The 12,015-nt window shown below is 46.8% G+C and overlaps 1 long non-coding RNA gene across 2 annotated transcripts; it reads left to right on the plus strand.

Annotated features, from left to right (window-relative positions):
* The first annotated feature begins 2,524 nt into the window (after positions 1-2,524).
* On the plus strand, positions 2,525-8,320 carry LOC114115314 (uncharacterized). 2 transcript variants are annotated; one of them, XR_006060250.2, is made up of 2 exons: positions 2,525-2,792; positions 7,376-8,320. It is a non-coding gene; the product is annotated as an uncharacterized LOC114115314 (long non-coding RNA). The 2 variants fall into 2 exon arrangements; XR_003589690.3 differs by having other exon boundaries at positions 7,658-8,320.
* Positions 8,321-12,015: the final 3,695 nt, after the last annotated feature.

Consider the following 12,015-nt stretch of genomic DNA (forward strand, 5'->3'; position numbering starts at 1 on the left):
TGGAGAAAGCCCAGGCGCACCACCGACGACCCAGAGCAGAGCAGACAAAAATAAATAAATAGATAAAACTTTAGAAAAAGAAAAATATTGGCCTTGTCTCACCTGAGGTGCTTATAAAAATGCAGAATCTTGGAGCCCAGACCTCTCTGTCATGCCATCAGGGAATAGGATATCAACATTTTCACATACTCGCTAGGAAAATTTTAATAAATTGGCTTACATGGTAAGAATCTGGGGATTTTAGACCATGGGGTGTATGTTTCCACTTAATTCTACTTGCTATCTGCTCACTCCCTGGTTAGTTGACATCATGTTGATGCCATATGCACAAGAAAAAATGGCCCCAGGTTATGGCTAGAGTACAGATGGAATATTTTAGGCAATAGGATTATTAGAGTAAATTGAATTATCAGCCCCAATTCTTCACCTTATACTGGCAGGGAATATTTGCCCACCTCTTGACTTTGAGTTTGCCCATATATCTTGGCTTGCTCAAAGGAATGTGGACATATGTAACATACACAGTTCTCAATCTGGGCCTTTGGAGAACTTCAGTATCTCCACTTGCCCTCTGCCGTTTTTGCCAAATCCCTGAAAGGCATTTTCCCTGAGTAGAGCTAAGCCACCTTTCATCCAAGCCCGAAGTAACACATTTGGAGCAGAGCTTCCCAGAGAAGTCCGGCTGGACCTACAGCTTGAAGCAAAGCCTCCCAGACACAACAAACTTAATCAACCAAGCTCAGTGATAGACCCATGAGAACAAGTGATTGCTGTTTTAAGCCACTGAGTTTGGGGCGTTTTCCTACACAGCATTGTATAGTAACAGAGGTAACCAATACAGTGAAGGGCTGTAAATATCTTTGGGGGTTTGGTTGAATTGTTTTGGGTTGACTCTGCCTGAACTGAGGAAAGCAATTTGGAGAGTAAGTGGTAATTTCAGTAGGAGGGATCTTTCTGGGTGACAAGGGGCTCTAGCTTCTTGGGAATCCAGGAGAGATGAGGGGGAACTGTGTTCACTGTCAGGACCATCATCGTAAACAACAAACACTAAAGGCACCTGCCCTAGGCCCAGTGCTGGGGGAAATTGTGGGAGGTATGAGGTCAGGTCAGTGCTCTAGAAAAGCTATGATCCCACTGCAGGACAAAATCTGGGATGAAGGCACTGAGACCACCCCTCTGACACTATATAGACATAGAAGTCAGACCTAGCCAATCAGAGCCTTTCATTCCCTTTGGCTATAGTGATTGGTTCAAGGATGGGCACGTGACCCATAAAGCTGCTGCTGCTGCTGCTGCTGCTGCTGCTGCTGCTAAGTCGCTTCAGTCGTGTCCGACTCTGTGCGACCCCATAGATGGCAGCCCATCAGGCTCCCCCATCCCTGGGATTCTCCAGGCAAGAACACTGGAGTGGGTTGCCATTGCCTTCTCCGACCCATAAAGCTAGACCAATACAATTCAATTTCTAGACTCTCTTTGATATTATTAGAAAAGGGATGTGTTCCTTTCACTAGAGATGATTAGCAGACAGGTTGTGAGCCTGGACTGTGGTCTGTCTTCTTGCTTCATCATGGGAGGAATCTGTCAAATGGAATTCCATCTGAATCGACTTAATCTTGCCAGATTTCGTTCAAGGCACACTGGTTAAAGAATAAGACCTTGGTACTAATGGTAAAGAACCTGCCTCCCAATGCCAATGCAGGAGATTTAAGACATGTGGGTTCAATCCCTGGGTCAGGAAGATTGCCTGGAGAAGGAAATGGCTACTCACTCCAGTATTCTTGCCTGGGAAATCACATGGACAGAGGAGCCTAGTGGGCTACACTTCATGGGGTTGCAAAAAGTCGGGCACCACTGAAGAGACAGCATGCATGCACGAAAAGTGAAAAATTCTCCCTGATTCTAACCACTACCCTAATATTTACTCCCAACAAGATTTCAACACAGAAGTTTCTGAGCCCCTGGAGCTCAGTGGAATGACTTGGAGTGAGTGACCTTCCTCACTGGTGGTTCCCAGGATTTCAGGAGGGCAAAGCTGAAAGCTCACTTGATTCAGGAGCTCCAGTGGAAATCCATTTCCTTCCTCATGTCTCTGTTCTTACTTTCTGGTTGACACTGCCACCCAGGACCTCTATATAATTTGCAGGGCTCAGAGCAAAATGGAAATTCAGGACCCTTTCAAAATTTACTCAGAATTTCACAATAGTGACCACAGAATATTAAGCACCTGGTGTGGACTCTTCTGAGTGGGGGTGGGGGTGGGGGTCATGGTGACGCTGTAGGTGTCACACAGGCAGGAAGCTGCCCCTGTGTCACCTGGAGGGTAATCACTATAGCTGAAGTCTACCTGTGTTAAAGGAAGCACCAGCCAGAGGTCCAATCCTGGGGGAAATCATAAGACGACTCCCAGACATTCTTTCAGCAGTCACCGTCTCAACCACCTCCAAGCCACCCATCAGGGAGAGTGGTTAAGTCACGTGAGGGCCAGCTCCACAGAGAAAATCAGCTGCTTCCTCCTGTCCAGCCCAGCTCCGGGGCTGAAAGATAAGAGCAGACACAGCAGTGACTAGGAACCGTTCTGCAATCCCAGTACCCTCCCCAGCTGGGCTTCTTACCACAATCATTCCAAAAATATTTGTCTGTGAGCCCCCCAAAGTGCTTCGAATACAACTCTGCCTCGCCCGTGGGTCTGAGCGATCACAGCTGTGAAGGTTGCCCAAGAGGAACACAGCGTCTTTGCTACCACACGTGGGACTCAGCGCAGCCTAGAAATGCTCGAGCCAGCCTCTGCCAAGGTAAGACTGGCCCACTCCAGGGACCCCAGCCCCCGCAGCAACTGCTCAGCACGTGCAGACATTTGGTGACCAGACCCTCCTTTGAAGTCCAGGCAAAACTGGTCAAACGTTCCTGCCTGGGAACATGTGGCTGTCAGTGGGAGGAGGGGTATAGTGGGGGCTCCCTCTCGCCTGCCCCCTAAGTTTAGGAGCTGGCACTTCTTTTCCTACAGTGTGAGAGCTTCTGCTGTCCCCACGCAGAGCTCAAAGTCTCATCTACTCATCATTGTCTTTAAAAAGCTCAGCCCAGTGCTTAAGGTCAAGGTGAAAGTGCCCATTCAGTGTACTCCTGATTTCCCCTGAAAGAAATAAGAAAGTGGTTCTCAAAGTGTGGTCCCCAGACCAGCAGCAGCAGTAACTGGTTAGAAATGCAAATTCCAGGCACCACCCCAGATCTGTTAAATCAGAGACCGTGAAGGCAGAAACCAGTAATAGTAAACCATCACACCACTCGCTTTCAACAATTAGCATTTTAAGAATGACCACAATGCTTATAACCAAGTTTACTCAACACTTCTATTTGCCAGGTACTGTTCTAACTTCTTTTACATGGATGATTATCTTTCTAAGTCATACAGGTTTGGTGTTTTGTTACAGCAGCCTGAGCTGGGACAATGGGGACCACTGAAATCATACTGCTAGGTCTTTATGGGACATAGCTGGGATGTAATGTGATCAAGGTCAGCATCTGTATCAGACTGACATGCACCACACAGCCATTCGCTGAGTTTTGGGTACCGTTGACCAAGCAAGCTGATGCAGAACTTACAGCAGGATGCAAGGGAAGTAGTTACTAAAGTATGCAAGCCTTCTCTGCTTATAATGACAGCTGACATTTATTGAGACCTTCCTGTGTGCCAGGCCCTGTTCTGAAGACATCATGGATTACTATCCTAACTAAACAGAATAGGAAATGGGAATGCACTTCCCAGGCAGCACAATGATAAAGAACCCACCTGCCAGTGCAACAGATGTAAGAGATGTGAGTTGGATCCCTGAGTTAGAAGATCCCCTGGAGGAGGGCATGGCAACCCACCCCAGAATTCTTGCCTGGAGAGTCCCATGGAAAGGGGAGCCTGGTGGGCTACAGTCTATAGGATGGCAAGAGTCGGACACGACTGAAACAACTCAGCATGCATGCACCCATTGGTCTTGTTTGTTCCAGCTTATACAACTGATAACTGATGGAGCCAGAAATCTAACTCAGGCAGTCTGGCTCCAGAGTCTGGGCCCTTAACCCCAATCCTACCTCCTCTTCAGTGTGAGCTGAAATGGATTTTGGCTACAGAGAGAAATGTGCCTTGAGTTCCCCCACCATCCCAGCCCTGACCTCAGCCACCAACAGAAACCAGATCTAAAAGGAGGCACAGAGGTTCACTTTGCTGTACACCTGAAACTAACACATTATGTCAACTATACTACAACAAAAATGAAAAATTATAAATAGATAAAAGCCACAGAAGTTCACCTGGCTTAGACCTCAGCGACAACCCAGAGAAGATGTTAGTATCTATTGATGAAATAATCAAGGTGCTGTAGGTTAAAACAAAACTAAACTTGACCAAAAAATGGTGGCTAAATCAACAATGGCACATGTGTTCAATTTGGTGGGAATCTGGTGAACCATAAATCAGAAAAAAGCCTGGGGGGGTGCAGTTGGTGCCTAGTGGGGCCTCCTTACTGGGCTGTGTTTGTACTACCCCAAGGCTAGAGCCACAGCTCTGGGTGAGCCTTGCCCTGCCATGCAGGACTCCCAGGGCCTGGCACACTGCTTGTCTGCTGGTGGTTGTGCTAACAGCTGGCCCGGCTCAGTGAGCAGTTGGGGGGCCACTCCTGCACACCTGCAGGCTGTGCCCCTGGCACCACACAGCTGGGCACAAGGCTGCTGCCAACATTCCACCTAATGCCCTCCTCAACCCAGAAGGGTTTAAGAAGACAGCCCTTGGGGACTTGGCTGGGTTATGGGGACACCTGCAGTGAGGAGCCAAGTAAGAAAAGAATCAGATGGACAGTTCTCAGCAGGGAACGTGGAGAGAGCATGTGAACCCAGCCCTCCTCTTGTTCAGCACAAAGTGAAAAGGCTGGTGGGGACTCTACGATGGGGTCCTTTAAGCACCCCACAACCTATGTTCCCTGATATTTGTAGACTGGTATTTTCATCTAAAACTCTAAAAGCAGGTGTGGGGTGGAGTAGCAGCTTGCCTGAGAAAGGTCAGTGTTTGCTGGGTTTGGGAGAGGGAAGAAGAGGATCCATTCATGTTTCCCAAGCCAAATGTGGGCCTGAGGAAGGGAGCTGCAGGCGGGATGAGGTGACCCCAACAGAGAACCACCCAGAAGCCAGAGAGGTGGGGGCAGGGAGTAACTGCAGCCAGTCAAAGCAGACATTGCTTCAAAGGAATCTCAGGTGTGAAATGTGAAATCTCCAGTGCTGAGGATGCAAGAAACCCGGGAGGCACAAGCTCTGGAGCATGCAGCACACAGAGGGTCCTAATGATAGACGCAGTGACAGCTTGGCCCTCGTCCTCTAATTCACCCAGCCTCTCCTATCCCGTGCTATCCTGACCCTCAGAGCTAAACAAAACCTGGAAAAGAAGGAGGTCTAGCGAGGAAGGGAGGAGAAAACATTACTGTATCCATGTCCACTGCAGTGTCCTTGCCTGAGGCAGGTCAGAGCTAAAGGAGGAAACATTCTCATTGGATGAGAGTACAGAGTTTAATGGATAAGCCTGGACATTTAACATTCGAAATTGACCAAAAAAGCTATTGGATTGCCTGAGACTTTACCCAATGGGTAGTGAAGAATAATTCAAGTCTTCAGAGTATCTGATGAGAAATGGTAAAAAAGGAAAGATGCTGCTTTCTAGGTAGAATTTTTGATGTTCAATTCATTCATCTATACATCTTCATATATTAAACACATACACACATCTCTCTTTATATACATATATTTGTGAGTATAAGGATGTCCAAAAAAGACAGATTGATACTATGTGATTGAAAGATGCTACAGTATTATAAAAGGAGTGATGGGAGATTTGTAGGAAAAATTCAGGTCAGCAAAGGCTGAAGCAAATGCCAAGGATATGTCTTGGACCCTTGGAGAGAGAGCATGGCCATATGCCAAGAATTTGTCATTGAAAAGTCAACACATAACAAGTATACAGAAGATGATGCGAAGAGGCTGGTACCTACGAATAGGTACCCAGGCTGAAACTTCAGTGTGCAGCCCCAGAAATGCAGGGCCAAGTGTAATGGGGATCAGTTATCTCTGTAACAGGGGATCAATTATTTCATGGTTTTTACTGGATATTTTGTGAACACTCATAATGTGCTTGGAACCATCAGGACATATGAGTAGTCTTTTAAACAATAAGCATTTTCATCACCTACATGGAATTTCTTACACTCTTGACTCATAAAATGTAATGAGGTCGCTTTCTCTTAAAAGACCCTATCCTTCACAGAGTAGATATTTTGTGTAGTCATAGCACCCTAATCTCTCTTTTGACAAGGCAGACAGATGTGTGTCATTTGGTAAAATCAATGTTATTATCCATGGAACAGTACCAGAGTAGCCGATCTATCCTTCACCTTGGCACTCAGGGATCAACTTAGAGAAATGTTAGCATCCAGCTCTTAAACTAGTCGATACATTAGATGAAACACGCTTGAGTGCACACACTGTCTTAGAAGAAAGGAAAACATATTGATTAAAGAATGTCTCAAACTTAGCAATATTAGAACACATTACTAAGAGTAATGCTAAGATTAGTATATGTTAGTTACCAACATCAGTTACTAATAGTACATTAGTACACGATAGTAACACTAGTAGTATACAATAGTAATATTAGTATATATTACTTAGTGAACTTAGTAACGTATTATAGTAGAAAGTAATGACCCCAAGTATAGAAAATGAAAATATACTCATCCCTGTATAAAAGTCCAGAGTGAAGCAGGTGATCTTGGGTGCAGGCATTTCCAGCCACGAGCTCATCCACACACCAGGCTTGATATCTTTCCCGTTATCAACAAGTGACTTCCATTGCTGAGTCTAAGAATGCTACTCCAACGGCACTGCCACCATTTCTCAGGGGTTAGGGATGTCCCCCCACCCACCCCATGCTGCTCACGTCATTGCCTTTCACATTCCCATGGCCCAAATGGATCAAAAGGCCACAAAATGGTCACAAGGCCACAAGGAAGGCTGGATAATAATACAGTCTGTGACTGGTGACCAACACGCCCAGTGAAACGCAGGAGTTCTGTTACTAAATAAAAAGTGGGAGAATGGATACAGGGAGTACTTGGGGGACAGTAGTCTCCTCTATGACTCAGTAATTATTAGAAAGGAATTAAGTCTGTAATTTCACTTAACAAACATTTATCGGGTACTGCTTGTGTGCCAGTATTCTATCTTGCCATAAACTTCGAAGAAAAAAAGACTTTGTGAGTGTGATGCCTTTGTTAAAAGGAAAATCCCAACCTATTTTAACTAAATTCACAGATAGATCATCCCTTATATATTCATTTCTCGGCAGGAGAGCACAGGGAAGGCAAACCCCTTCTCCTCTCACCTGGCATCAGTTGAATTAAAATGTTTTGAACACCCAGCGGTGATGCAGCACTGGGTGAGCTCACGGAGATATGAAGAGCAGGCACAGCCGTTCACCAGGTGCTGGAAACCAAACCGTTTTGGTCTGGCGGGAAAAGTCACATCCAGGACTGCAAGTGAAGCCTTCTGCTGTGTGCCACCCTCTCTTCGTATTCATACTGCAGGTGTAGTCCTAACTCAAAAACAATTCTTTAAAATTGTCCTTTAGGAGCGGAGCGAGAGAGAGCTGGGCTGGGAGACCGAAGCCCTGGCTTATGTAATGACTCTGCTGCTGAGCATGACCTTGAAGAAATAACAGACGGAGCCTCGGTTTCTGGTGCAAGAATTCCTCCAATGAACATGCATTTGTCACCTGCCCTGCAGGCTCTGTGCTAGGACTATGGAGGCGGCTTCTCTTTACCACCTCCTTGGAGTCTTCCTGATGCTCTGTGTATGTGTATCCCAGCTTCTGTGGACCAGAAACATACGCTGGAGTCTCATCATGCACACAAAGCAAGCAAACATGGGTGTGGGTGTTTGTGGCAGAGCCTGCTAATTGTCCTCCAGCGTCCCTTCTCCTGTTCTTTCACTGTAATATAATCCTTGATTTTCCCTTGGGCACAAGGCCACCCCTTGCACCCTTCTTGGTAGCAGCAAAATTATGGCCAATGGGGTGTGAGCAGAAGTGATGTGTGCAACTTCTGAATTAAGCTCTGAAAAATAAGAAGCGAGCCCTGCTGTGTTTCTTCCTCCTCCCTGCTGGTGAGTCATCTTGTACCATGTAGATGGGCAGGATGGCAGAGAAACGGGATGGAAGAAATCTGGTACCCTGTATTAGATTATTGTTTCTCTATAATAAGCCATTCTAAAATATAGTTGCTTAAGTAACAAACATTTATGGTCTCCCTCTGTGTCAGAAATCTGGATCTCCTGGCTTAGAGTCTCTCTCAAGTCTGCAAACACAGTGCTGGCCAGGGCTGCTGGATCTCAGAGATTCACTGAGGTGGGACCCATGTCCATGCTCACTCCTGTGGTTGTTGGCAGCCATCAGGTCCCAGCTGGCAGTTAACCCAGGACATCAGTTCCTCTCCCTGTGGGCCTCTCTGTGGGGCAGCTCACAGCATGGCAGCGGCTTCCCTGAGGGTGAAAGGGAAACAGAAAGAGCCAACAAAATGGAAGACACTTCTTCTGTACCCTACGCTCAGCGGCCACCTCCCATTACCTCTGCCGTGTGCTATTAATAGAAGGAAGTCTCCAGGTCCAGCCTACATTTGAGTGGAAGTGTTTCCACAGGGCATGAAGGATGAGGAGGAGAGGGTCCCTGGAAGAGTTTTCAGAGGCTGCCTCCCTTAGGTCCTGACACCATGAAGCTGCCCTCTCCTTGTTGGTCTGTTTCTGCTATAATCATTGCTGCTGCTGCTGCTGCTGCTGCTGCTAAGTCACTTCAGTCATGTCCAAGTCTGTGCAACCCCATTGACAGCAGCCCACCAGGCTCCCCCGTCCCTGGGATTCTCCAGGCAAGAACACTGGAGTGGGTTGCCATTTCCTTCTCCAATGCATGAAAGTGAAAAGTGAAAGTGAAATTGCTCAGTCGTGTCCGACTCTTAGCGACCTCATGGAATGCATCCTCCCAGGCTCCTCCGCGCATGGGATTTTCCAGGCAAGAGTACTGGAGTGGGTTGCCATTGCCTTCTCTGCTATAATCATTCAGTTAAGTCATTCAGTCGTGTCCAACTCTTTGCAACCCCATCAATTGCAGCACTCCAGGCCTCCCTGTCCATCACCAACTCCCAGAGTTCACTCACACTCACGTCCATCGAGGCTGTGATGCCATCCAGCCATCTTATCCTCTGTCGTCCCCTTTTCCTCCTGTCCCCAATCCCTCCCAGCATCAGAGTCTTTTCCAATGAGTCAACTCTTCACATGCGGTGGCCAAAGTACTGGAGTTTCAGCTTTAGCATCAGTTCTTCCAAAGAACACCCAGGACTGATCTCCTTTAGAATGGACTGGTTGGATCTCCTTGCTATAATCACTCAGTTCAGTTCAGTTCAGTTCAGTCACTCAGTCATGTCCTAATCATTAGGGGAGGTTAAATAAAAACTCACCTTCTTTAAAACAGGGTGTGCATCACAGTAGCCATACCTGCATTCTAGGTGATAGTATTGAATTTGCTTCATTCTAGTAAAGATCCTGCAATAGACACTTCCTGGAACAAGTGCCCAACTAAACCCTTTTCTCAGAAAATTTCCCCCTTCCTCCACCTCTGCCCTGCTTCTCCTTTCTGGGAATTTCTGTGACCATTTTTGTAATAAATAACTTCAGTCCTCCCTGGCTCCATCCAATTAAAGAAAGGTTAAACAGCTGAACTAAGATGGGCCAACTCTGCCCCACAGGCATTTAGAAATGGAATCCAGAGACCCTGGTCAGTGCCCTGGACCCCCAGGCATTGTGTGATGCTAGAACTGGGTCTGCACAGACATGGAAAGAGAGGAAACCAGCTGCAGAGAGCGGAGGGAGAGGCGGATGTGCAGGGAGAGGCCTTCAGAGTGCGTTCAGCTCATGGCTTTCTGAATCAGGTGCTGTCTAAGCCTGGCTCTCCCCCATCTCAGGTGTGTGACATGCCTTCTTACCCTTCCAAAGATATATCCTCACCTCACCCCCTCCTTTTTTTTTTTTTTTTTTCATTTAAACCAGTTTGAGAGGTCTTCAGGTCATTGAAATTAAATAATATCTGACTACAAAAGGCCCTTTCTGGGTTTTCTGTGAATTTTTAACACTTGGTTTTCAACCTTAACATTATCTCAACTGGCCCATGACATCCTTGCCCCTCTCCTACACCCCTTCCCTGAGAAAATAATGAAATCTTGCTGGAAAACACTAGGGTAGTCACCAGGGCCCACTGGGAAAGAATGGTGCCAACAAGGATGCTGTGTTGATACATGTCTGTGATTTGATCCGCTACTGAGTCGGAGGTCAGAAAAGGAGATGTTTTTGTTTGGTATGGTGGAGGGGGGAGGGTGATACACTATTTGGGTGGGGGCACACAAGGTGTCAAAGGACTAAGGAGGTCATCTTCTCTTGCTTTTGCCTACTGTGACTCACATGCTGCTTGTCTAGACCAAAACCAAGTTACTCCACACCCTCGTCACCGAGTTGTTAGTTAAAAAGACCCCCACTCTGAGTTCCCTCCATGTCCTTCCCTGCAGCAGCTTTGCTCTGGTTCACTTTGAGTTCCCCAGTGACTCCCTAAGAGGCAGTCTCTGCTTGAGACAGTGTCTCTCTCCACACATCCCCTCAGCACGCTGCTCTCTGCCTGTTTACTGCAGAATCCAGGCCAGGGTGCTGCGGACGGGTTGTATTTCTCCAGCGGAATTCTGCACGCCCCTCCCTTAGTCACACTCTGCATTCCGTTGATGCCTCCTCTGAGGAAGGGTCACTGGGCAGCAAAACTATTGGCTGCATGACCCACGGAGGGCTTGCACCCAACCTTGTCCTAGCAGCTGACCCTCCGGTGTGGAAGGAGGCTGAGCAGGGTGTGGTAAACAGGAAGGCAGCAAGCGCCGCTTGGCCTGGAGAGCAGGAAATATCAGCGACCACTCTCAGCCCTGGGCCCGGATCACAGCCATCTGAGCTTGCAACACCTCCCAGGCTGGTTTGAAGATTCTTCCAGCAGCTTGGAGTTGTCAGTGTGGCAAGAAGAACTTGTCCTAAGATGCCACCTCAGGAATTTCAGGGTTTCTGAGTCTGGTGTGATAGATGGATAAACAAATAGATGAAAGGAGAAGAAGGGAGAGTCAGAGGGAGCAGTGAGGGGCGGGCCGGCCTCTCACCACCTTGTTGTAAACTGTTACTGACTCCACCTCACCCTGCATGCCAAACTCTCCCTCACCAGGCCGTATTTTTTCTATTTCTATGACTTCTAACATACTTTATTTCTATTATCTGTCTTTTCATTCTAGAATGTAAGCTTCATGAGGACATGGATCTTTGTTCATACCCTTATAACTTCTATTAGCCTCCACAGTGCCTGGTACACAGTGGATTCACAAAAAATATTTACTGGATAGATGGATGGATAGATGAATAGGTGGATAGATGGATGGATGGATGGATTTCCCTAGGGATGCTTTTAACAATATTCTTACTACGTGTCTTTCACTATTCTTCTGTCCTCCAAACCAAGAATGCCCTCTCCCAACCCTACTAAGCATGACCTCATTCACTTTCCATGGGCCAGCTCCACTGCTACTTCCGCAGTATGACAGTGCAGGTAAGAACCAGGCTTTCAGAGTTCAAATCCCTGTTCTACAGCTTGCTTACTGTGTGACCTGAATTAAATTACTTCATATCTCTAAGCCTTAGTTTCCTGATCTAGCGGGATTTCTGTGAAGGTGAAATAATATGATGTCTGAAATATGCTTAATTAATACACCTCTGCTACTGCTCCCCAACTAGGTATCTAGCATTTCCTCCTTTGAACACCCATATTACATTGACTCTCTTAATAACTTGTCATATTTTCTCATCTTCTAGTTATCTTTGTACATACAGTGCTTTCCTTAACAAAAGGGGCCTTCTCAACAGGCA

Source organism: Ovis aries, chromosome 6 (assembly GCF_016772045.2).
Source record: "Ovis aries strain OAR_USU_Benz2616 breed Rambouillet chromosome 6, ARS-UI_Ramb_v3.0, whole genome shotgun sequence".
NCBI classification, from domain to species: Eukaryota; Metazoa; Chordata; class Mammalia; order Artiodactyla; family Bovidae; genus Ovis; species Ovis aries.